General features: G+C 36.6%; 1 non-coding gene across 1 annotated transcript; it reads right to left on the bottom strand.

Annotated features, from left to right (window-relative positions):
- Positions 1 to 582: 582 nt before the first annotated feature.
- On the bottom strand, positions 583 to 690 carry LOC120253351. The gene has a single exon (XR_005534245.1). It is a non-coding gene; the product is annotated as a small nucleolar RNA R71 (small nucleolar RNA).
- Positions 691 to 24603: the final 23913 nt, after the last annotated feature.

Consider the following 24603-nt stretch of genomic DNA (forward strand, 5'->3'; position numbering starts at 1 on the left):
TTCTATCATTGCTCTGATTATCGTTTTTCTTTATTTTTGGTGCAGCTCCAGGTTATGACCCTAGGGAATCCATCAATATTGATTGAAGGAGACCCTGAGCTTGAACGTACACTTAGAAGAAAATGGAAATAACCTGTGCAAGAACAACATAATCCAGCTGATTTGGAAGTAGAAGGATCTGAAAACATGGCAGAACAAAATGAGCAACAATGAACACTATCCGATTATGCCAGACCTTCAGTGTTGGGAACATAATCGAGTATTGTGCGTCCCCCAATTACATCTCGAACTTGAGCTAAAGCCGGCATTCATCTATATGCCGCGACAATCCGCACAATTCAATGGTTTTGGCCGATGAGGATCCAAAGCGGTCACATAGAGAACTTCCTCGAGGGTGTGCGACATCTTTGAAGATAAATGGTGTGATGGATGATGCCATCAAGTTGAGAGCCTTCCCATTTTTCCTTAAAAGGGGAAAGCAAAGCAGTGCCTACACTCATTACCTAGAGCATCAATCATTACATGGGAGGAGATGGTAGAAGCTTTTCTAACCCGTTATTTTCCTCCCGGGAAAATCAGCAAAAGCTTAGGAATGAGATCTCATCCTTTGTGCGAGTTGGAATTGGAGTCTCTATTTGAGACATGGGAAAGGTTCAAGGAACTCCTGCGTAAGTGTCCGCAACACGGATTCCCGGAGTGGATGATTGTTCAAACCTTCTACAATGGTTTGAACTCGAGTATAAGGCAACTCTTGGATGCGTGCGAGGATGTACCTTAGGCGACAAGACCCCGATGAGGCTCCTCAATTGATTGAGGAAATGGGGTTAGATAGCTACCAGTGGAAGGCTAGGGAGAAGAAAATGGTGGCCGGTCTCCATGAAATTGATGCGGTAACTTCATTGGCGGCCCAAGTGGAGAGTTTTAGTAAGATGCTAGATCTTATAGCTTCGAATAGAGTTGCGGCCGTGACCAATTGCACCGGTTGTGGTAGAGGACATGCTCCCTTCGATTGTCCAATCATGATTGGTGATGTTTCTTCAATTGAGAACGTCGACTTTGTAGGTAATGGAATGAGACCTCAAGGGAATCCATAGAACAACACCTACAATTCAGGTTGGAAGAATCATCCCAACTTTTCATGGAGTAATCAAGGACCACAGAAGACCATGGGGCCATCGGGGTTCCAAGCAACAACAACAAGCCCCTCAAGTGGAAAAGCGAATTTCGAGGGCTTGGAAACCCGAATGATGCATTTGGAGAAGCACTTAGCTAGATTTGTTCAATCGGCAAATACAATGTTTGAATCAGTCGAGGCTACACTTTGCAATCACACCGCCTCCTTGCACAATCTTGAAAATCAAGTGTGGCAAATTGCAAAGTCTCTCTCCGAAAGGCCACATGGAAGTTTACCAAGCAACACGGAAACCAACCATAGAGAACATGTGAAGGCGATCACTTTGAGAAGTGGTGGTGAGGTTGAAGGGAGGCTTCCGAGTGAGAAGCCGAAAGAACATGCACCCGAGGTTGTAGAGTTTGAGGAGGGAGCAAGCAAAGAGAAAGAGGTGGCAACCCCACCTTCAAAGCCAAGAATTCCTTATCCCTCTAGATTGAAGAATGACCAAGGGGATGAACAGTATAAGAAGTTCCTGAGTTTGTTCAAGCAACTCCACATCAACATTCCTTTTGTTGAGGCATTGGCTCAAATGCCTAAGTATGCGAAGTTCCTGAAAGACCTATTGACCAACAAGAGGAAATTGGAGGAGAGTGCTTCAGTGGTGCTTGATGCTTCATGCTCAGTGGTGTTGCAAAAGAACATGCCAAACAAGAACAAAGACCCTGGAAGCTTCATCATTCCGTGTAACATCGGCAACTTAGGTGCGGAAATGGCATTGGCAGATTCAGGGGCGAGCATCAACGTCATGTCATATACTTTCTTCCAAAAGCTAGGCTTGGGTGAGCCTAGGCCTACTCGGATGACTTTACAATTGGTGGAACAAACGGTGCGACATCCGAGAGGCATCGTTGAAGATGTGCTTGTCAAGATGGACAAGTACATTTTTCCGGTTGACTTTGTAGTGCTAGATGTAGATGAGGATGCAGATGTACCTTTGATACTTGGGAGACCGTTCTTGCCGACTTCCAAAGCATTGATTGACATGGACGGTGGGGAGCTCACTTTGAGAGTTGGAGATGATAAGCTCACATACCGCCTAGCTGAATCCATGCGGCATTCTCTCGATTTTGATGATACTCTATACTTTCTAGACACTACTAATGAAATTATTGATGAATATATGCAGGAAATGTTCAACCCGGATCCCTATGAAGGATTGTTCGACCAAGAGGAGAGCACTGAAGAAGTAATGATGCTTGGTTCGACTGAAGAAGTAACATTTACCCCTGGGATCTTGAAGAAGGTGCTCCGGAAAATGAAGAGGGCTCGAAGATGCCACCGAAAACGCTCCAAGATTGTTTGAGACATACATGAGCCAAGGAAGTTGGACGAACCATTGCTAGGTGGTCTGAAGCCCGAGAGTACACCCTCTATCCTCAAGAGACTTTGCTCATCATGCTTCCAAGCCATGGGTAAGAGGGCAACCTTCATTCATGAACCCCTGTGAGGTAAGAAAGATACGTCAAGCTTAGTGACGTTAAACAAGCACTTCTTGGGAGGCAACCCAAGTGTTTACTATTTTCGTATCTTTCAGTTTAGTTGTTTACATGAATAAACTGTTAAGTGTTGGTGTTTTTAATGTTTAGATTTTTGTGCTGTAATTTTATTGTGGGTTTTTCAAATTCATCGTGTGTTTTATAAAGAATTGGCGAAGTTTGGTCATTTGAGTTCTATTTTGTTTTTTTATCTGGTAAATTTTGCATAATAGGGCAAGCTTTGAATGTGTAAACATGTTCAGAATATTTCTGCAGAGCCTGCATGTTTTTTTTATCTAAGTCATCCAGAGAAAATACACGGGTGTGGGGAATTTCCGCACGCCCGTGGATGTGCATTGTGAACTCATCTAGAGAGGGCACAGGGGCGTGCGGCTGCCCCTGTGGATGACCATGCGACTGCCGCATACCCGTGGCCAATTTCCGCACGGGCGTGTGAATTCCTGCAGAGTCGGGCAGATTTTCACGAGAACACACAGGGGCATGGACTCGCCCCTGTTGGTGACCTTGTGAATTACACACTGGCGTGGGTAATTTCCGCACGTCCGTGTGAAACTCTGCAGGTTGCTCCCTCCATCCCAAGAAAACACAAGGGCGCATGGGTCGCCCTGTGAGTTGGGCATGTGAATGTCCACGCCCGTGGGGAATTTTCGCACAAGCGTGCGTAAGACTTGATATTTTTCTTGGTTGTTCAGGGAAGCCACAGGTTCGTGCATTTGCCCCAGTGGGTCTGGCGCACGGGCGTGGATATTTCCTGCACGCCCGTGGGAGATCGTTCAAAGTCAGTGGGAGTTTTTCCCGAGAGCGGACGGGCGTCGTCGACGCCTCCCGTGGAGCTTTTTGAAGTGAGGCACACGGGCGTGGAGAATTTCCACACGCCTGCGTGTGGTTGCTGTAGACTTTAAAAGTTGCGAGTTCTGTTTAAAAGAGGATGATTTCTCTCCCTCTTCACGACTCCTTTTCACTTGAAAACACTCTCACAATACTCTCCAAGTCCATTGCACAAGTTTGGTGGGATTTTAGCAATGTTTTCCGGCCAGCTCTTCATTTTCTCACTTCTCTTCGTCGGTAAATCCCTTTTTTATCATCTTCTTCGTCAATTCATGATTTCTATCGATTAATCTGGTTAATAATACTTCATTTCTTCAATTGGAACAATGAATTTTGTTTAGAACGAAGTTAGACATATTCTTGAGTTGTATTTTTGGATTGTTGATGCCTGGCCGTGCGGTTCTCACGCACCGTGAATCCACACGGGCATGCGAAAATTCCACACGACCGTGAGGATTTCTGCAATATTGTTTTATTAACTTGTTTGACCAACTTTGTTTAAATTTTGCAGATCATGACACCTAGGTCAAAGAAGCAAGCTTATAAGAGGCCACGTGAGTCATCCTCTGAGCCCGATGGCATGCGATTTGTGATTGCCGAACATCAGGTCCGTTATGAGCGATTGGCGAGACTCCGTTTCGAACAGACTTTATTTCTGGACGATACTATACTGCGGGACCTTCAGCAGGGTGATGAGTTCGCCGATGAGATCGAGGATCTAGTTTCAGAAGGCGGTTGGCGGCGATTCGACTATTAGAGAGCCAGCCATCCGAGAGTTCACACTGGAAGTGCTCTCCTCATTCGAGATTGATAGAGCGTATGCGAGCTTCGATAATTTAGGTGCCATTCAGTTCAGAGTATTTGGACGCCACCATAGCTTGAGCATTACGCAGTTTTCTGTACTGCTTGGAATATACGAGGAGACATTCACATCTACAGAGGAGTATGCACAGTTGCCTACTGATTATCCTGGAACCTTGACCCCGCAGAGAGCTTACAGAGTTCTATGTGGTCAAGGACAGTACGAGCCGGGGGTGTCCAAGGCAACGTGCCTTTCCCGACCTGCCTACAAATATTTGCACGCCATCATGAGTAGGTCGGGTGAATGGCCGTGGCGACGTGATCGGTGTCTTGAGCCGTCGAGGCTGCGTACTTGTACTCGATGGTAAAGCGTGCATCGATCCACTTAGGGCACATCTTGGCTGATTACATCGGACATCGGGGACGATATGCTAGACTCGGGAGCGATCTTCTCGGGCCCTTACATTACGAGATTAGTCTTTGGGCATGGGTCTCTTGGATTCGATTCAGCGGGGCCGAGAAGACGAGTGTACCCGCTCCCCTGGGTCTAGAGGCGATGCGGTTGATGGGCATGGTCCCGAGGGGTTCGGACAGGGGTTTTTGCTTTAGTCCTACCAGCCCCGAGATAGGCTGAGGATGAAGGTGATGATGCCGAGCATCTCGACCCACCCCCGAGCCTCGGCCCAGGCATTGATGGAGACCGAGGCACCTCCAGTGCCGAGGAACCACCCCTCAGTGCGTATGTTTTTCACCATCTCGAGCCAATGATCGCTTTGAGAGGCTCGAGAATGCTATAGGAGTGGTCCGAGCCGAGGGTTGCCGAGATTTGGGCTACACGTGCTACTCGAGACTACGGAGTTCATGGCACGCTTCGACATATTGCAGCGAGATCCTAGAGCGAGCGTTGCCTCATCATTTGTCCTGCAGTCGAGGACTCTTCAGGCCCCCTCAGTTTCTCCAGCACCTCTATCCTTGACCCCAGCACCGGAGGACCCACTATATGCTTCCACTCTAGCAGTAGTAGCAGCGGAGCTCAAGAGCGACTCCGACACTTGACCTTTCTTTTACTTTCATGCATTTTACTTTATTTTATTTTCTTGTTTTTTTAGACTTGTTCACTCGAGAAAAGGATTTTTTTCCTTCCGAGTTTATGTTATGTTGCATTTATCGAGTTGTATTCATTGCTTCATCTTTTTATACACTCGAATTATTTTTGTTTTTCTTGAGCTTCACTGAAACCCCTCATGTATGCGTGCAGATGGTCTTGTCATCTTGGGAATTGAGACTTATTCATGGGCACGGCCAAGGTGCTTCGGCACTTGGCTGTGCGAGCTTCACAACCCATTGAAACACTACTCCCAACAAATTAGCTTCATCAAACGTAACACTAGGAGTCAGGAGAGTATTGTTTTGATTGCTTCTCCCACATCTATTTTTGAATGATATATTTTGAGTGAACTTGCATGAGTACATTGGGGACAATGTACAACTTAAGTGTGGGGGGAGTTTCATAATGCACATCTTTTCTATTGTTCTTGATTGATATATGCTCACTTAGCCGATGGCCATTCACCTTAGTTGCAATGATTGTATTCTTAAGTCTAGGAGAATTGTTAACATTGAATTTTTTTCATGCTCTACTTCTTGCTTGAATTTTTAGGAAGTTTTACCCGGTTTACACTTAGTGCACTACTCACTCTTTGAACTCTATTGGAAACTCATGTTTGATGTTAAAGGGACTAGTTATGTTTACTTCTTTTGCAAAATTTTGAAAAAAAAAAATATATATATATATATAGTTTTATTGTTTATTTGTGTTTGTTGGGTGGAAAGAGCTACCACCTATGAAGTATGAAGCTACTCTCACAACTCGGATACCAGTTATGCCCTAATGAGAGAAAGAGCTATCTCATAGGATGCGTGAAAGCTACCACTCGGGTAGAAAGAGCTACGACCTCGAAAGTGTGAAAGCCACCTTAGCGGCCGCTTTGGAAAGGGCTACCTTAGAGGACGTGTGAAGCTACTACCATCTTTTAAAATTTTTATCACTTTTGTAGATAAATAAGTCCCTTGTACTTAGAACTTTGAGCAGTATAACTTGGGTTGTTTTGAGTTAGTTCACACACTTACACGAAATTCGGGTTTGTTGTCCTTTCTGATTCAAGTTTTTAGCTAGAGCATTGATTTTTCGTATTTAGTGTTGAAATTTTCCTTACTTGTAGAATACTTTCTTTGTATACCTCGGTGAACCTAAGGCCAAGCACTTTAAATATTTTCTTCATTGATGCACAAAATGTTTTCTTGTTTGCTTGAGGACAAGCAAAAGCTTAAGTGTGGGGGAGTTTGATAAGTGCTTGTCCGATATGAATGCGAAGCGTTCATTCCTAATGTTGAGCATTACTTTTCTCAGGTTTTTACATTAATAAGTGTGTTTTTATATTACTTTTACGCAGGTAGGGTTGTGAGGCCGAGTATGAAGGAAATAGGCCAATGTGGATCATAATGAACTTATTTTGGAGGAGATCTTGCTAAAGTTCAAATGCGAAGACATAGGACAGGTGTTTGATGCTAGAGTGTGTGCCAACCTCCTCGCATTCAAGTGAGCACATGCATTTGGAGGGGCACAAAGGCAGTCACACTCGAGCATTCCGACCTATGCATATAAGAACAAGAGCTCCACCAACATGTATATCATTGAAGAAGCAAGTGATTCAAGACGTGAACGTGTGCCCATTTGCGTTACACCGATGAAAGTATGGAATTGGGAAGTTATTCAGGTCAAAGAGCGTAGCGAACAATGTAGCAATTCTGTAGCGACCGCTCATGCAGCCGGCCGAGAAATTAGAGAAACAGAGAATCCACACGGGCGTGTGGAAGTTATCCACGCCCGTGCGTGAAATTCCCGCACGGGCGCTGTAGCGCTCACGCCCGTGGAGTTGCCCGATTCCAGCCATATTTAAAGCCGATTCAGCCCTGATTTTTGTATTCTTTTCTTCATCTTTTCCCCAACTTGAGAGAATGCTGCGGCTAGGGTTTTGACGGGCATTGGCCAAGGTTTTGGAGAGGTTCTACTGCTCTGACATCATCATTCCTTAGGAAGAAGGTTGGTAGGGGAGCTTCCATTGAGGCGTATCCTATACCGGACGAGGGAATCCTTGGACGACGAGTAGAGGACTCTCTACAAGACCATCGACACGACCATCGAGGGGGTTTCTTTATAGATTCATTGCTTTTACATTCAATTTCTTTGATTGTACTTAGCTCCATGGAGAGCTAAACCCCTAGTGGGTACTTAGCTGATTGTGAACCCTAGGATGTATTCGTTTCTTTAAACTTCTTTATTATGCTTTCAATAAATTGATGTTTATTGTGAGTTCCAACCTTGAATGATTGATTGTATGAACAATTCCCCTAGAGTGACACTAGGGTTGAGAGTTCTTCTTGGTAACCTTGTGAGTGAGTGACACAACACGAGCGTTAGACAAAGCTAGGTTGGAGAGGATTGAGAGGGTGAGTCGAGAGGTACAGGAGCGTCCCCTTTCCCCTCCGACGTGATAGATTCTATCTCCATTCCTTTAGTTCTTTGAGGCCATAATAGAGTGAATTGTCTAAGGGATGAACCTCCGCTGGGGTCTAGTTGCGCGTGCAATAAAGTGAAACGTTGAGGGGATCTTAGTATCTAGGGCTTAATTGTGGCTAGGACCTTCCGCCTGGACCAAAGGGTTAGGTCTATAATTAGGAAGCGATTTATCACTTGGAATCCCTAGAGCTCATTGCAACTTTATTCGAGTGCAAGGTTGAGAGGTTATTTAATCTCTCCTCCGGGACATGAATAGAGTTAGGCATAGTTGACCTTAGATTTGGGACTATTTATATAAGCATTTCTACGACTCACCATTGCATTGATTAGGAAGCATAATAGAGAGTTCTTGCACTTGAAGCGATTATCCTAGGTGAAGCATCATCCGAGTGCCCCATCTTTATCGATTGCCTTATCTCCTCCTTACTTTTGCTATCTTACTTGTTGCTTTTAATTGTTGAGAATTGAATTGTTTTCACACTTATCACTATTGACCTTCCACATAGCTAAGAATCAAATTAAGTGTCTTTACTCCCTACTCCCTGTGGATTTGACCCCGCTCACCCGGGATTATTACTTTGACAAACCCGTGCACTTGCGGGATTATTACTTCGACTACACTTCCTTGATCTTTGGAAGTAAAAGTAATAGGTTCTTTATTCTCTTGCATTTCCACGATGTTGTTAACTTTATGAGCTTGCCTTTCATATGCCTTCCTTGATGAAGAGGTTTCACCTGCTAAGATTTCACCCCAAATGATAACATATATTGCTGAGTGAGATGGCTTGTTGTCTAAAGTGGAGGTTTTCTACCTCATCCTAGAGTCATTTTTATCATCCATCCCCTTGTTATCTTCATATCTTTCATTTTCTGTGTAAGACGGTTTCTAGTTTCTCCATGCTTCAGAGTAGACAAATCTGTTAAGCTTTCCTTGGCACACTAGAGATTCAATATCATTCATCAGTTCTTTGCATCTATCAGTTGAGTGTCCATGGGTTTTGTTAAACCTATAGTATGCGTCTGTAGACTTGCTCGTTGTCTTGTTTGTTTTAAGAGGAATGATAAAGAGCCCATATCCTTCTATACTTCCCAGGATGGTAGAATGTGGTTTTCTCAATGGTGTGAAGTTCTCAAATTTGAGTTTTGGAACTTGTCTGTGATCATTTCCCCTTCCAATATTTCTCCCTTCATCATTTGTTTCGCCTATATCTTTTCTTTTCTTATCTCTGTTTCCAGCATTGATGTGCCTCATAACATCCTCCGAAAGGATAAACTTATTAGCTCAATTGAATAGATCTCCAAGAGTGAGGGCTTGACCTAGGGAAAGGGATTTTTGAAAATCTCTTGATCTTGTCCCTTGAAGCATTCCTTATACTGCCACTATGGCTTGAATATCCAGTACTTCTAAGGTAGCGGCATGAAAGCTTTCAACATAGTCTTTCAAGCTCTCTTTCTCTTCTTGTTTAATGGTCAGAAGATATGAAGCGTCCTTCTTTCTTCTAGTATTAATGAGGAATGCATCTATAAATTCCTTCCTCAACTGATTAAAGTTTGATATTAATCCTTCCTTCATATTATTAAACCATATACGTGCATGCTCAGTTAAAGTTAGCAGAAATGCTCTGTATATGATTGCATCCTCCCATCAATGAAGAAGCATCACCGCCTCATAGTTTTGCCTATGGTCATAAGGGTTACTCTTTCTAGAATAAGTTGTTAGCTGTGGCATCTTGAATTTTTTGGGTAGGGGCTTTAATATGATTTCCTTGACGAAAGGTGTCTTACTTCTTTGTGGTGTTTCCTCAGTAGAAACTAGCTTCTTCTGTTCCAAAACCTGTTCAATCATCTTTTTTAGATCAGCTACCTCCTTTATACTAAAAGTAGATTCCTCCGCATCTCCCTCAAATGCTCCTGATTCTCCTTTGTAGGTGTTTTCTACTACCTCTTGGATTTTTTCTGTATATTTTTCTGGCTAGTGTAGGTTCAACCCTTTCTTGGTTACGATGATGTGGATCACCTTGCTCTTGTTATTCCATAGTTTGGTTTCCCTTATCATAGAGGTTGGATGGGAGTGTTTCTTGAGGTAGAGCTTGTTGGACAAAGAGCATTAAATCATCCAACTTTCTGTTATTTCATCAAACTTCTTTTTAAGCGCTTCATATTAGCTTAAAGGAATCATTGACATTGTATCTCTTAAGGGCTCAGGTGGAACCTCTAATTGTTCTTGAAGGTTTTCAGTTTGAGGAATCATTTCATCTTGAGTTGTAGCCATCTGAGAGCGTGATGTCTAGGACTTCTTGGTGGCATTAGTCTAGATTGAAGAGACTGTTCGAAGGTAACCTTGTGTGATGGCCTTTTGATTGTTTCCCATAGACGGCGCCAACTGTTGTTGCCAGAATACAACAGTGAATTTATTAGGGATCTTGATCTTGTAGAACTTTGAACTTGGACGACGAACAAAAGGAGTTGGAGTCTCTTCCTTCTTCAGATGGCAAGACCTGTAATAGTGTGGGAAGTATTCCCCACAAACAGTCCGATGACTAAGTCAGTGGAGAATAAATGCTTGTCTTCCTTTGATATTGTTCCTGAAAAAAGTCCATCTCTCATTTAAATAATGGAGTCTATTTATAGATGTGTGATTAACAGTTATGTAAATACTTCATGTGTTCGCGATTGTGGGTGCAAAGGGAGATAGTGTGTGTGATGTGAGATATTGGGGTACTACGTTGTTAATAAAAGTTTGAATTAGTCCACATCAGATTCCAAATACAAAAATTAGAGACATTCCAAAAAGAAAACATAGAATTAGGTTGTTGATTCAAAACCGATAAGTAGGAGATATTCTCAAAAGAAAACGATAAATAAGATACATTCTCAAAAGAAAACATAGGATTATCGTTTTGATTAAAAAAATTGAAAAATTCCAATAAGAAAGTAGAGGATTAGGGTTTTAATTCAAAAATAGGAGATATTCAGAAAGGCAAACATATGAGTAATATTTTGATTAAAAAATATAAAATAGGAGACATTCCCAAAAGAAAATATAGGATTATTGTTTTGATTCAAAAATAGGAGACATTCAAAATAGAAAACATAGGATTATGCTTTTGATAAAAAAATAGAGACATTCCAAAAAGAAAATTTAAGATCAGGGTTTTGATTCAAAACCGAAAAATAGTAAACATTGCGAAAACAAAACATAGGATTAGAATTTTTCTTGAGAAATAGGAGACATTCGGGTAAGAAAACATAGGATTACAGTTTTGATTAAAAACAAAAATAAATTAGACATTTCAAAAAGAAAACATAGCATTTGGATTTTGATTAAAAAATAGGAGTCATTTTGAAAAGAAAACATAAAATCTGTTTTTTTATTCAAAATTAGGAGGCATTACAAAAAGAAAACATAATATTAGGGTTTTAATCAAAACCGTAAAAATGAAACATACTGTAAGAAAAACATAATATTTGGGTTTTGATTAAAAAATATGAGACATTCGGATTGCCTCAAAAAACAGTAGACATTCCGAAATGAAAATCATAGGATTAGGGTTTGACTAAAAAATAAGAGCATTCGGAAAAGAAAACATAGGATTAAGATTTCGATTCAAAACCAAAAATTAGGACACATTCCGGAAAGAAAACATAATATTTAGATTTTGATTTAAAAAATTAGACACATTCCTAAATGAAAATATAACGCTAGAGTTTGATTCAAAAATAGGAGGCATTTCAAAAAGAAAACATAAAATTAGGGTTTTGATTCAAAACAGAAAAATTGGAGACATTCATAAAAGAAAACATAGGATTATGTTTTTGATTGTGAAATATGAGGCATTCTGAAAAGAAAACATATGATTAGGGTCCTGATTCAAAAATAGGTGACATGCCGAAAAGAAAACATTGGATTACTATTTTGATTAAAAAATTGGAGACATTCCCATAAGAACAACTAGGATTAGGGTTTTGATTAAGAAAATGAAAATTAGAAGACATTTGTAGGATTGTAGGATTTTCGTTTTGATTCCAAAATAGGAGATATTTCAAAAAGATAACATAGGATTATAGTTTTGATTGAAAAATAGGAGACATTATAAAAGAAAACATGTACATAGTATTAGCGTTCGGATTCAAAAATAAGAAACATTCCAAAAAGTTATACAGGATTACGTGTTTAATTCAAAACCAAAAAATACGAGACATACTATAAATAGGAGACATTCAGAAAGGAAAGATATTACTATGTTTTTGATTGGAAACCAAAAATAAGTGACATTCCAAAAAGAAAATATAGGATTATGTTTTTGATTCAAAACCGAAAAATAGGAGACATTTCTAAGAGAAAACCTTGTGTTATTTTTTGATTGAAAAAAGGAGACATATTGTAAAGAAAACATAGAATTAAGTTTTTTGATTCAAAATCTAAAAATAGGACAAATTTCAAAAACATAGAATTCTTGTTTTGATTGGAAAATTGGAGACCTTCCAAAAAATAAATATACTATTAGGGCTTCGATTCAAAAGCAAAAAATATAGGGCATACAGTAAAGAAAACATAGGATTAGGATTTTGATTCAAAAATAGGAGACATTCTAAAAAGAAAAATAGGATTAGGGTATTGATTCAAAACCATAAAATAGGAGACATTCGGAAAAAAAAGAACATAGGATAATTGCTTTTATTGCAAAGTAGGAGACATTCCTAAACGAAAACATAACCATTGTTAAAAGAAAATATAGGATTAGTATTTTTATTCAAAAATGGGAGACATTCCAAAAAGAAAACATAGAATTAGTGTTTTGATTGAAAATTAGTAGAAATTCTAGAAAAAAAACAATGGATTTGGTTTTTGATTGAAAATTAAAAAATAGTAGACATTTCGAAAAGAAAACATAGTATTGTGCTTTTGATTCAAAAATAGGAGACATTACGAAAAGAAAACACATTATTAGGGTTTGATTAAAAAATTAAGAGACATTCTGAACAGAAAACATAGGATTACTTTTTATTAGAAAATTGTACACATTCCTAAAACAAAACATAAACATTGTGAAAAGAAAACATAGGATTAGTTTTTTTATTCTAAAATAGGAGATATTCAGAAAAGAAAAAATAGAATTTATGTTTTGATTGAAAACTAGGAGACATTCCAAAAAGAAAACATAGGACTAGGCTTTTCATAGAAAATAAAAAATGGAGATATTAAAAAATAAAACATAGGATTAGGATTTTAATTGAAAAATTGGAGGCATTTAAAAAAGAAACTTAGGATTAGAGTTTTGATTTAAAAATTGTAGACATTCCGAAATGAAAACAAATGATTAGGGTTTAATTCAACAATTAAAACCAGGAGACATTCTGTAGGAAAAAAGCATAGGATTAGGGTTTTAATTAATAGATAGGTGACATTCCTAAAAGAAAACATAGGATTATGGTTTTGATTCAAAACCGATAAATATGAGACATTCGAAGGAAAACATAGGATTATATCAAAAATAGGAGACATTCTAAAAATAAACCATAGGATTAGAATTTTGATTGAAAAATAGAAGACATCTCAAAGAAAGAAAGCATCGATTAGGTTTTTGATCGAAAAAAATAGATGACATTCTGAAAAGAAAAACATTGGATTAGGGTTTTTATTCTGAAATACGAGACATTCTGAAAGAAACCATAAAATTAGAATTTTGACTCAAAACTCATAAATAGAAGATAAAACATAGGATTGGATTAATGATTCTAATTCCCAAAATAGGATTAGGGTAAGGGTTTCGATTAAAAAATAGGAGACATTCCAAAAAGAAAATATAAGATTATGGTTTTGATAAAAAACTAGGAGACATTCCGAAAATAAAATATAGGATTAGGGTTTTTATTGAAAAATAGGGGACATCTAGAAAGGATGACATAGGATTAGTGTTTTGATTAAAAATAAAAAAATAGAAGATGTTCCAAAATGAAAATATTGGAATAGGATTTTGATTCAAAACTGAAAAAATAGGACACATTCAAAAAACATTGGATTTGTGGTTTTGATTCAAAAAAATAAAATAGGAGATATTCTGAAAAATAGGATACATTCTTAAAAGAAACCATAGCATTTGGTTTTGATTCAAAACTAAAAAATAGGAGACATTTCGAAAAGAAAAGTTGGGACTATTTTTGAAAAGCAAAAATTAGGAGACAGTCCAAAAAGAAAACATTGGATTAGGGTGTTCATTAAAAAATTGGAGACATTCTAAAAAGAAAACATAGCATTATTGTTTTGATAAAAAAAATAGAAAACATTCCAAAAAAAGAAAACATAGGATTAAGGTTTTCATTAAAAATAGAAGACATTTATCCAAAAAAATAACTTAGGATTATGTTTTTGATTGAAAAGCAAAAAATTGTGAGGCATTCCAAAAGAAAACATAGGATTACGGTATTATTTACAAAATAAGGGACATTCCAAAAAGAAAACATCGGACTAACATTTTCATTCAAAACCTAAAATTAGGAGACATGCCCAAAAACAATATAGGATTAAGGTTTTGATTAAAAAATAGGAAAGACTCCAAAAAGAAACAGAGGATTAGGGTTTTCATAAAAAAAAAATATGATACATTCCAAAAATAAAACATAGGATTAATGTTTTGATTTAAAAATCGATAAATATGAGACATTCCAAAAAGAAAACATAGGATTATATAAGATTAGGGTTTTATTCAAAACCAAAAAAATAGAAGATGTTACGAAAAGAAAAGATAGGATTAGTGTTTTGATTCAAAACCGCAAATAGGAGACATTCCGTAAAAAAACATAACATTTGGGTTTTGATTCAAAACTAATAAAAGTGAGACATTCTAAAAAGAAAACATATGATTAGGATTTTAATTATAAAATAGGAAGCATTCCGAAAAGAAACCATAGGATTAGAATTTCTATTCAAACCCAAAAAATAGAAGACGTTCTGAAAATAAAACATAGGATTAGGGTTTTGATTAAAAAATATATGAGACATTCCTAAAAGAAAACATATCATTTGGGTTTTGCTTCAAAATCAAAAAATATGAGACATTCTGAAAAGAAAATATGGGATTAATGTTTTGATTAAAAATAGGAGACATACCTAAAGTTAACCATAGGATTAGGGTTTTAATTCAAAACCGATTATTAGGAGGCATTCCAAAAAGAAAACATAGAATTAAGATTTTGATTCAAAACCGAAAAATAGAAGACGCTAGGAAGAGAAAACATTGGATTAGGGTTTTGATTCAAAACCAAAAAAATAGGAGATATTCCGAAAAGAAAACATAGCATTTGGATTTTGATTCAAAACTGAAAAATAGGAGGCATTCCGAAAAGAAAACATAGGATTATGGTTTCATTCAAAAATAGAAGACATTACACAAAAATAAAATATGGTTATGTTTTTATTTAAATTCGAACATTAATTGATATTCCGAAAAGTAAACATAGAATTAGGGTTATGATTAAAAAATAGTAGAATTTTCAAAAAGAAAACATAACAATAATTGTTTTTATTCTAAACTGAAAAATAGTTGACATTACGAAAAGAAAACCTATGATTATTGTTTTGATTAAAAAATAGGAGATATTCTGAAAATAAAAATCATAGGAATAGGATTTTGACTGAAAAATAAGAGGCATTGTGAAAAGAAAATATTGGATTACGGTTTGATTAAAAAATTATAAAAAGGAGATATTCCGAAGGAAAAACATAGGATATGGGTTTTGATTTAAAAATAGGAGACATTCCAAAAAGAAACAATAGGATTAGAATTTTGATTTAAAACCAATAAATAGAAGACATTCCGAAAAGAAAACGTAGTATTAGGGGTTTGATTGAAAAATAGTAGACATTCCGGAAAGAAAACATAGGATTATGGCTTTGATTAAAAAATATGAAGCATTCCAAAAAGAAAACATAGGATTAGGGGTTTGATTCAAAAATAGGAGACATTATATAAAGAAAACATATAATTAGGGTGTTGTTTGAAAAATCAAAATATAGGAGACATTACAAAAAGAAAACATTAAATTAGGGTTTTCATTGTAAAATACTAGATATTCCGAAAGGACGACATAGGATTATGGTTTTGATTCAAAACTGAAAAATAGAAGACCTTCTGAAAAGAAAACATAGGATTAGTGTTTTGATTTAAAATTAAAATACTTTCCGAAAATAAAACATAGGATAATGTTTTTGATAGAAAAGTGAAAATTAGGACACATTCGAAACGAAAACATAGGATTAGAATTTTGTTTAAAAATAAAAGACATTCCAAAAAAAATGATTAGGGCTTTGATTCAAAAAGATGAGATATTCCGAAAAGGAAACATAGGATTAAGATTTTGATTCAAAAATTAGAGACATTATATAAAGAAAACATATAATTAGGGTTAATTTAGGGTTTAGGGTTTAGGGTTTAAAGATTGGTTACCTTATACATATAACTGATAAGTCTCCCTCTCATCATTTTGATCTTAGTTTTTATTAAAATTTGGTGACTAAGAGTTATTGAATGAATTGGAAATTTATTCCAAAATTTTATTTTCTATTATGAATGCATACGCGGTGGTAGTATGTGCATGTGTGTGTGTCTATGACCATGCAGTGCCGAGCCACTTTCCTACACCATAAATATCCACTAGGCAAATGCACTTATTGTTTCTATAAAATAGGATTTAGGAGTATCGAGTGTCGATCCCATAGGGACCATGACTACTAGCAATAACTATTTTTCTATTTACCATGAAATTTTTATGAAAGATTTTATTAACTAAAAGAATAAACTAAACCAATTCAACGTAATCAATCTATTCTGGTGGTGAACAAACAAGAGACAACCAATAATATAAGTAGTATCCAAATATTGAATGCACCTATGACTTCTCATCCGACTATGACTCCAATCTTCAGTTTATTTTAATGTTTATTAGACCATGGGAATTCCTCAAATATGTTAATAACTTTCTTAAGATTTTAACAACTAACTCTTGGTTGATTGGTTAATTTTTTTTTCCAAATTAGAACTCTAAAAATAGCATTAATCAATATTTGAATTCCTTCAATAGATTTGACTCTAACCTGGAAAATTTATATCATCCCATCTGTTATAACCGGCATTTCACTGTAGTATTCTGATACTATAGCAGTCCGTCAATGTAGCAGGTTGTCACCATAGCAGCCCGACATTGTAGTGGCCCGAACATTATCCTTTAAATTCTCTCATTTCCCTTCTTCTTTCCTTCTTCTCCTTTGTTTCCTTCTTGCGGCCGAGTAACCCAAACCCTAATAAAATTTTTTCACGAGATTTTCCTTCGAATCAAAGCCTCAAACTCATTTCTCTCAAGATCTTGATTGTGATAAAGCCTCAATCCAAGCCTCAACCCTAGAAATACCCCATGGTTTGAGTTGTTTTCAGGGTTAAATCGAAGCCCTCGATCTTGTAACTCGTTTGTGTGTATGTTTGTCATGAAATTTCGTAATTTGGTGTTATAAGTCAGTGAGAAACCATCGTTTTAGGGCCGGATTCACTATAGCACTTTCTTGGTATTGTAGCAATCACCATACTGTAGCAGCACTGTAGCATAAGAATTTTTTATCTTCTCTTGTATTTCTTTGGTCGAAATTGAAGCTCAAGACATTAGGAATTCATTGGTAACCTAAAAAAAAAGTTTTAGTCAACCCTAGTATCGGATTAGGGTTGTTTGATAAAAGTCAAACTTGGGTTTCTTGTTTGGCTTTTATATTAATATTTGTTGTGTTTTGTTGTGTTTTGTTGTGTTTTGTTGTGCTTTGGCAAGGAACTGAAGCATTGGCTAGAGGCAAAGATCGAGTAGAGGATTAGCATTTATGGAAGTGGTATCATCAAAATTGTGAGTGGGATTAATTATGCATAATTCTACTAGGAGAATACCTATAATTATTATATATTTCTAAGTAAAGTTTATTGTCTTCTATATTTGAATCGGGGTTTTGATTGACTTAAAATGAGTTTATTTAGTGTTTCATACTTAAAAAGCATTATTGTTAAAAGGAAAGGATTTTTCAGATTGTTACTTGATTCGTAAGTTGTGCATTGATTTATGTTAAAGTCTTTGGATATGCTTGTGTTTATCATTTCCGTGGAGAAATGACAAATATTTTGGATATTGATTATTGTCCTGGTTATGGACTCCTCTTTGCGAGATGCATGTTTGTATTAATTGGTTTGTGATATCATACTGTATTAGCCAGTTGTCACTGCTAGCCTCTTGAGGTGGCAAGGAAGACCGGCAGACTTATTAGTCCTATTCATATGGGAGTGTAGAGCCCTGACTGGATGTTCATTGGGAAGCTGGGGTCACCACACAGTGGACCTATGGGTCAATGTTAAGGACATGAGTTCCTGTGACGCTCGAACCTAGCTAGCGCCACGACTGAAGGTTTAGAGAGTTTTCTAGACCATGTTAGTGCTCCTTTTTATAGTTTTATATTCAATTTGTGATTTTTGCAATGAGCATCTATTTTATGGATTTTGAGACTCGTAGTATATAGTTGTTCTATATATATATGAGTGGTACTATTATGATCCATTTGCATTATTATAAAAGTTTGGTTTGATGTTTAACTTGTTTTCAAGTACAAACCCTGTATTTGGTCTTTCATGAATTTGTTATTGTAAAACCCGAGTTGGAGTAAAAAGGCTTTCTTGACACTATCTTTGTTATATTGTATCGATGATTTCCGTTATGTGTATCTATTCTAAACTATTTGTATTAGTAAAGTTTTATTTTTCTGAGTTACTTCATGTATTTTGGTGTATTCTTGTAGTATTGTGCCAACCCACTCACTAAGTAACATTAGTTGCTCACCCCCTCTTTCCTCTTCCCAGCCTTTTGCCGGTAGTAGGTGCGGCGGTATGGCAATGTTCTGAGCATTTATTACAAAAAGCCTTTTACCGGTAGTAGGTGAGATGTCATGATCATGCATGGTTTTGTTTGTTTCTTTTTATTAAAGGAAATACAAAACAACCATGCATGTTATTAAATAGAACCCATTCTTTTGAATTTTTTTTTATTGTTATAGCATGTATGCTTCTCATTTATATATATATATATATATATATTTTGGCATGCTTCTAATAATAATTTTTATTTTATTATTATTTATTTATTTATTTATTTATTTGCGTGCTTCTCACTTTTTTTATATATTTTTTATATAAAATTTTTTGTCATGCACGTGTGCATGTATGGTGGGCCTTTAGGCTTCTCATTTTTTTTATTATTTTGTTATTATCATTTTCATTATTTATTTATTATTTTGCATACTTCTCATTATTTTATTTTTATTTATTTATTTAGTACTATTATTATTATTATTATCATTATTTATTTATTTGTTATTTTTTTATGCATATATGCATGCTTCTCATCATTCATATACTTTTTTTAATGGTGCCCCGCTTTTTATTTTATGATTTTTTATAAGGTGTCATGAGACTATTAGCCTAATTTTTCATAATTTTTCACACCATATTAATATGGCCAACCATATTAATCTCATACAATCTTGATTGTATTCAACAACAACCATACATATATATATATATGTATATATATATATTAACACCAAAAATAAGTATGCATGTTTTCTATGCATGCATGAACCACGTAAATTTTTTTTTTATTGATAGACAGCAACATGACACTCTAAAGCTGGAAAAAAAATAACAATGGACTTGGGATTCTAAACCATCGGGCTTCTTCACTTGCACTTGAGAATTGCACATAATTTGCCTTCCGCCCATTTGACAACCATACAACCGTTTATCCTGCATAATTAATCTGTTTTCAATATGACAACCAAGAGTTTGGGTCCCCATTAATGTCATTGCCATGGAATGTTCTTGCGTCTTCATTTGCAAGAGGTAAGCCATAATGCCCCTTAGGATGCACATCATAAGGGAATCTTGGACTTGAAGAATTCAAAGCATCTACATCGTACTCAAGATTACACAAATTCTTCTGTGATTATAAGGCTTCTTCTGCAGTACGAGGCTGATACGGAGGTGAGAAAACACTCACATTATGATTACTACTGAACCCCTCCATTCCCCACAAAGGGCATTGAAATGCCCTAAGATTCATTTCAGGCGAGCAGCCATAGTTCGCTTGAATTCAGCTCGCTTGTAGTTATAGATCACCAACAGTGAATAGAAGTGATGGTTTCAACAAGAGAAAGATAAGCGCAGTGACGATAGCAATTTGACGATGGCGAGCATCAAATGACAAAAAAGACAGCAAGCAGCAATAGTAGTAACAACGGCATGGTTGCCGGCATTATCTCAGCCACTCAACCACGCCGACGGTTTCAATGACAAACACTTCAAGTAGCGATTGCGACGATGGCATCAAGTGGCATGGCAATGGCGGCAGCAACTTTTCTTTCCTTTGTGTATATATATATATGAATATAGATTTGAAGAGAAACAAAAACAAGGACCTTCTTCTTCTTCGAATTCTTCTCCTTTTTTATTTCTTTTTTTTTCTCCTCCTCGTTCTCTCTTTCCCACCCCCTTTTAAAAGATTTCTTTAATCTTATCTTCACAATCCAAATGGCTTCCCTAAATTCCTAACCCTCTTCGCAGACCAAGTCAAGAGATTAAAAGATAACATCAAATTAAAAATTTAAATTTTAAAAAATAAAATCTAAAATGTTAATTAAATTTTCAAATTTTAATTAAAGTAATAAATCCGATTTGCCTTGGGATATGCATTTCTCAGGTTGCCTCAGAATTTTCATTTCTCAGGTTGCCTCAGAATTTGAATTTCTCAGGTTGCCTCGAGATATGTTCTCAAGCAACATGAAATTTAGGATTTCCTTGGGATGTGTATTTGGGCAATCCTAAGATTTGAGATTGCCTCAAGATATGTGTTCTCAAGGGCAATCTTGTAATTTGCATTTTGCCTCAAGATATGTTCTCAAGGGTATTTTTGTAATTTGCATTTATACCTCGAGATATGTTCTCAAGGGTATTTTTTGTAATTTACATTTATGCCTCGAGATATGTTCTCAATGGTATTTTGTAACTTGCATTTTTTATTTGTCTAGGGATTTGTATTCTAATCCGAGACAACAAATATTTTATTTAGATTAGGGTTTGGGTTTTATTAGGACATATGTTATATTATTTATATATAAACAAATGCCCCCTTCCTACTTTTCTCACGAAATTCTCTTTGGTGAGTTTGAGTGAGAGAAGTAGGAATCTCCAATCCTTTCTTTTGTCATGGCCAATACCTCTTAACTTTTTTTTTTAAATGAGGGCCTTGTATTGGTAAATATTTTTAGCCAAATTTGGAATGATTTTACAAGCCATTCATCAACCTGATAGCTCCATGGGTGAACATTGAACTAGACATACATGGCGTTTTGATTCAAAACTTTTATGATGATCAAATGAGCTTAAAATCTAATCCCTACCATTCATTTTAGATATAAGAACCTTACAAAAAACTATAAAATTTTCAGTAAAATTGAATATGATTTGATATGGTGATGCTTGACTTGATGATGAGATAGTCAAGGGTGAATTTAGGCAAATTCTGCTTCAAAATTGCGAAATTTTTTTTATGATAATCATATGAACTTAGAATTCAATTATCACAATTTATATTGAATATCAGAACACCTTGATTATATATAAAAAATTTCAGAAGGATTGAAGCTCTTTTGACCATCTGATCTTAAGCTAAAACTTGAATATGGTGTGATGATAATCATCAATGAATTTCATGTATGATTTATGATTTTATTTGAATAATTTATGGACTTTAGGGTCAATTGTAACCATTCACATTGAACATTGTCAGGTCAGGAGTTTTCACAAAAAATTTCATAGCGATCCGAATTTTTGGCATGATCCGATTAACACATCGAACAACATTGAGTGTAGAGAAGCGGTATCCTACATCATGACCCACAGTCCTACTCTCTTCTATAAATTATGTAGACTTCAAATCAAATTTCAACCATTTGGAAGGAGGATTAAACATGTATTTATGATGTGAAAGAAATTTTGGAGCAATAAAAGATAATTTAGTCACCTGGTGAAGACCTTGATTGGAACAACACTATCAAAGAAACATCCACTTTCAACACTTTTAACATACATAAGTGTTTTGGTTTTGTTTTTTGTTTTGGTTTTTTTTTGAAAACACAAGGACCGATATGTTTTCCTCAAGAAGCACGCTTAATTGTGCATGACCGGTCTACATGGAGTCGGATAGTTCATCACAGACAAACATATGTCTCTTTATTTCATTGAACGAATTTTAGTATCAAAGTGAGTTTAATACAAAAAATGCATGAAAATGAATGTTTTGCCTCGAGAATTACATTTAATTGTGCATGACTAGTCAACTCTCGTGAGAGACCGTACGTTCGCATTAGAAAAACATCTTTACAAGAAACATAATATTTCTTTAGGAAACGATCGCTGATGGGTGGCATCGGTGTATTCTCCGCTTGCATCAACAGTTGATATGCGCCTCCTTCGTAGACGCATCTCCACAACATAACGGCCTTGCCAATTCTCGTGGAGGGTATCTCGGATTTTTAAGAGGTAATACCGCTCAATTTCAAACACCAAAGAATATGGCGTGCATTGTGTCGGAGTCCTATAAGTAGTGCGATATGCCCATAGCATCTCCAGGAGTCTTTGATGCCAATCCCTCTTGCTCTTGGACACTGCTTTCTTCAACAGCTTTGAGAGGGTTGTGATGATTACTTATGCCAATCTATTTGCCTTAGCGTTATAGATGGAGGTATATCTCCAATTTATTTTGTGATGATGTGCGAATCTTTTGACCTTGGAGCTTCTGAAATTGGGGCCATTATCTGAAATAATTCTTCTTGGAGTCCCAAATCTATATAAAATATTTTCCCCTAAGAATATGAGGATATTCTCGGGCCTTGACCTCTCTCAACGGGATTGTCACGCCCATCTAGAGAAATAATCATGATATGCCTAATATGAACCAATGTCCCAAAGATGATGGCGGTTCTATAGGACCGATTACATCCGTTCCCCATATCTCAAAGGGCCATGAAGAGGCTATGGGGTGAAAGGATTTGATGTTGATGAATAAAGTCTCCATGTATTTGACATAGATGACACTTTCTAGCATAATTGGTGCAATCACCGACCATGGTTGGCCAGTAATATCCCAAGCGCTTGATCTTGAGTCATATTTTGGATCCGATTGGTGGGCACCACATATCCCGGAATGTACATCATGCATAACTTCTTGGGCTTCTTCATATGAGAGACACCGCAGGAGTAATTAATCATATGACCGGTGGTATAATATATCATTCATGAGGGTGAATCTTAGGGCTCTTAGCTTTATCTTAAGACCTTTTGATTTATCATATTTTAGATATTCTATGAACAGTTGCCTCCAATCTTCCTTTGGTATTTCGAGAGTGAAGACTTCCGCATTGCCTCCAGCACTTTCCTCTTCGACTTCATCGAGGATCGCATCGATGGGTCTTCTATTTCTTATGGTTATATGGATTTCTTCATAATTAGGATTCACCAACTCCTTTGCTACTTTCTTCAAAGAATCATCTTCTCCATTTTTTAATATTGAAACCCTCCTCAACTATACCTGGGGGATTTTCTTCATTAAATTTTGGACCTTCTTATAATATTTAAGAAGTTCAGGTTTATATATCTTATAATCTCCTTCAACTTGGTTAATAATGAGTTGTGAGTCTCCAAATATATGTATGTCTTCGATCCCCGTTTTAATTACCAGTTCCAAACCAGCTATAAGAGCTTTATATTTTGCCTCATTGTTGGTACATGGCTCCGTGAGGGAAAGAGCATATCTAAGGATTCTTCCTTCCGGTGTGACGAACACAAATCCTATCCTAGCTTTAATTTGTGGAATTTGGGTCATAAGTGCCAGTTTTATAGATGATGCTCCATCAAAGTATAATCACCACCTTGCTTCTTCCACTATTAATGTCTATTCATCAGGGAGATCAAGATTAAGTGGTGAATCATTAGGGAGAGGATGTCTTTGCTAGAAAGTCCGCTGTCACGCCCTTTAATAGCCTTCTGTGGAGTATATATTATATCAAATTCCACCAGAATCAGTGCCCATTTTACAAGTCTTCCCGTAAGAAATGGTCTCCTCATAAGGTATTTGAGTGGGTCAATTTTTGATATGAGTATTACTTTATGCGCTAACAAGTAGTGTCTCAACTTCTTGATTGCAAACACCAAAGCTAGTCAATGCTTCTCAATTCGTCGTGTATTTACTCTCAACTCCTACCAACTATCCCCGCCAAGTGAATATAACGCATGCCTTTTCATTATTTTTGAGCCAACATAGCCCCTAAAAAAACTCTTCCAATGTGGCAGATATAAGATCGAGACTTTCCATGAATCGGGTCGCTAAAGACCGTGGATTCAAAGCAAGTATTGTTTAATGTCTTTGAAAGCTCTCTGCCATTCATCATCCCATTTGAAAGGCCCATTTTTCTTGAAAAATTTAGATAAGGGCTTGCATTGTCCAGAGAGGTTGGAGATGAACCTTCCGATATATGCTAAACAACCTTCAAGAAGCGCAATCGCTTCAAAGTGTTTGAGGATGGCATTTGTGGATTGTCTTTTATCTTGGAGGATCTATCTCTATTCCCCAATGCCTCACGATGAAGC

The sequence above is a fragment of the Dioscorea cayenensis genome, unplaced genomic scaffold (genome assembly GCF_009730915.1).
Source record: "Dioscorea cayenensis subsp. rotundata cultivar TDr96_F1 unplaced genomic scaffold, TDr96_F1_v2_PseudoChromosome.rev07_lg8_w22 25.fasta BLBR01000061.1, whole genome shotgun sequence".
NCBI lineage: Eukaryota > Viridiplantae > Streptophyta > Magnoliopsida > Dioscoreales > Dioscoreaceae > Dioscorea > Dioscorea cayenensis.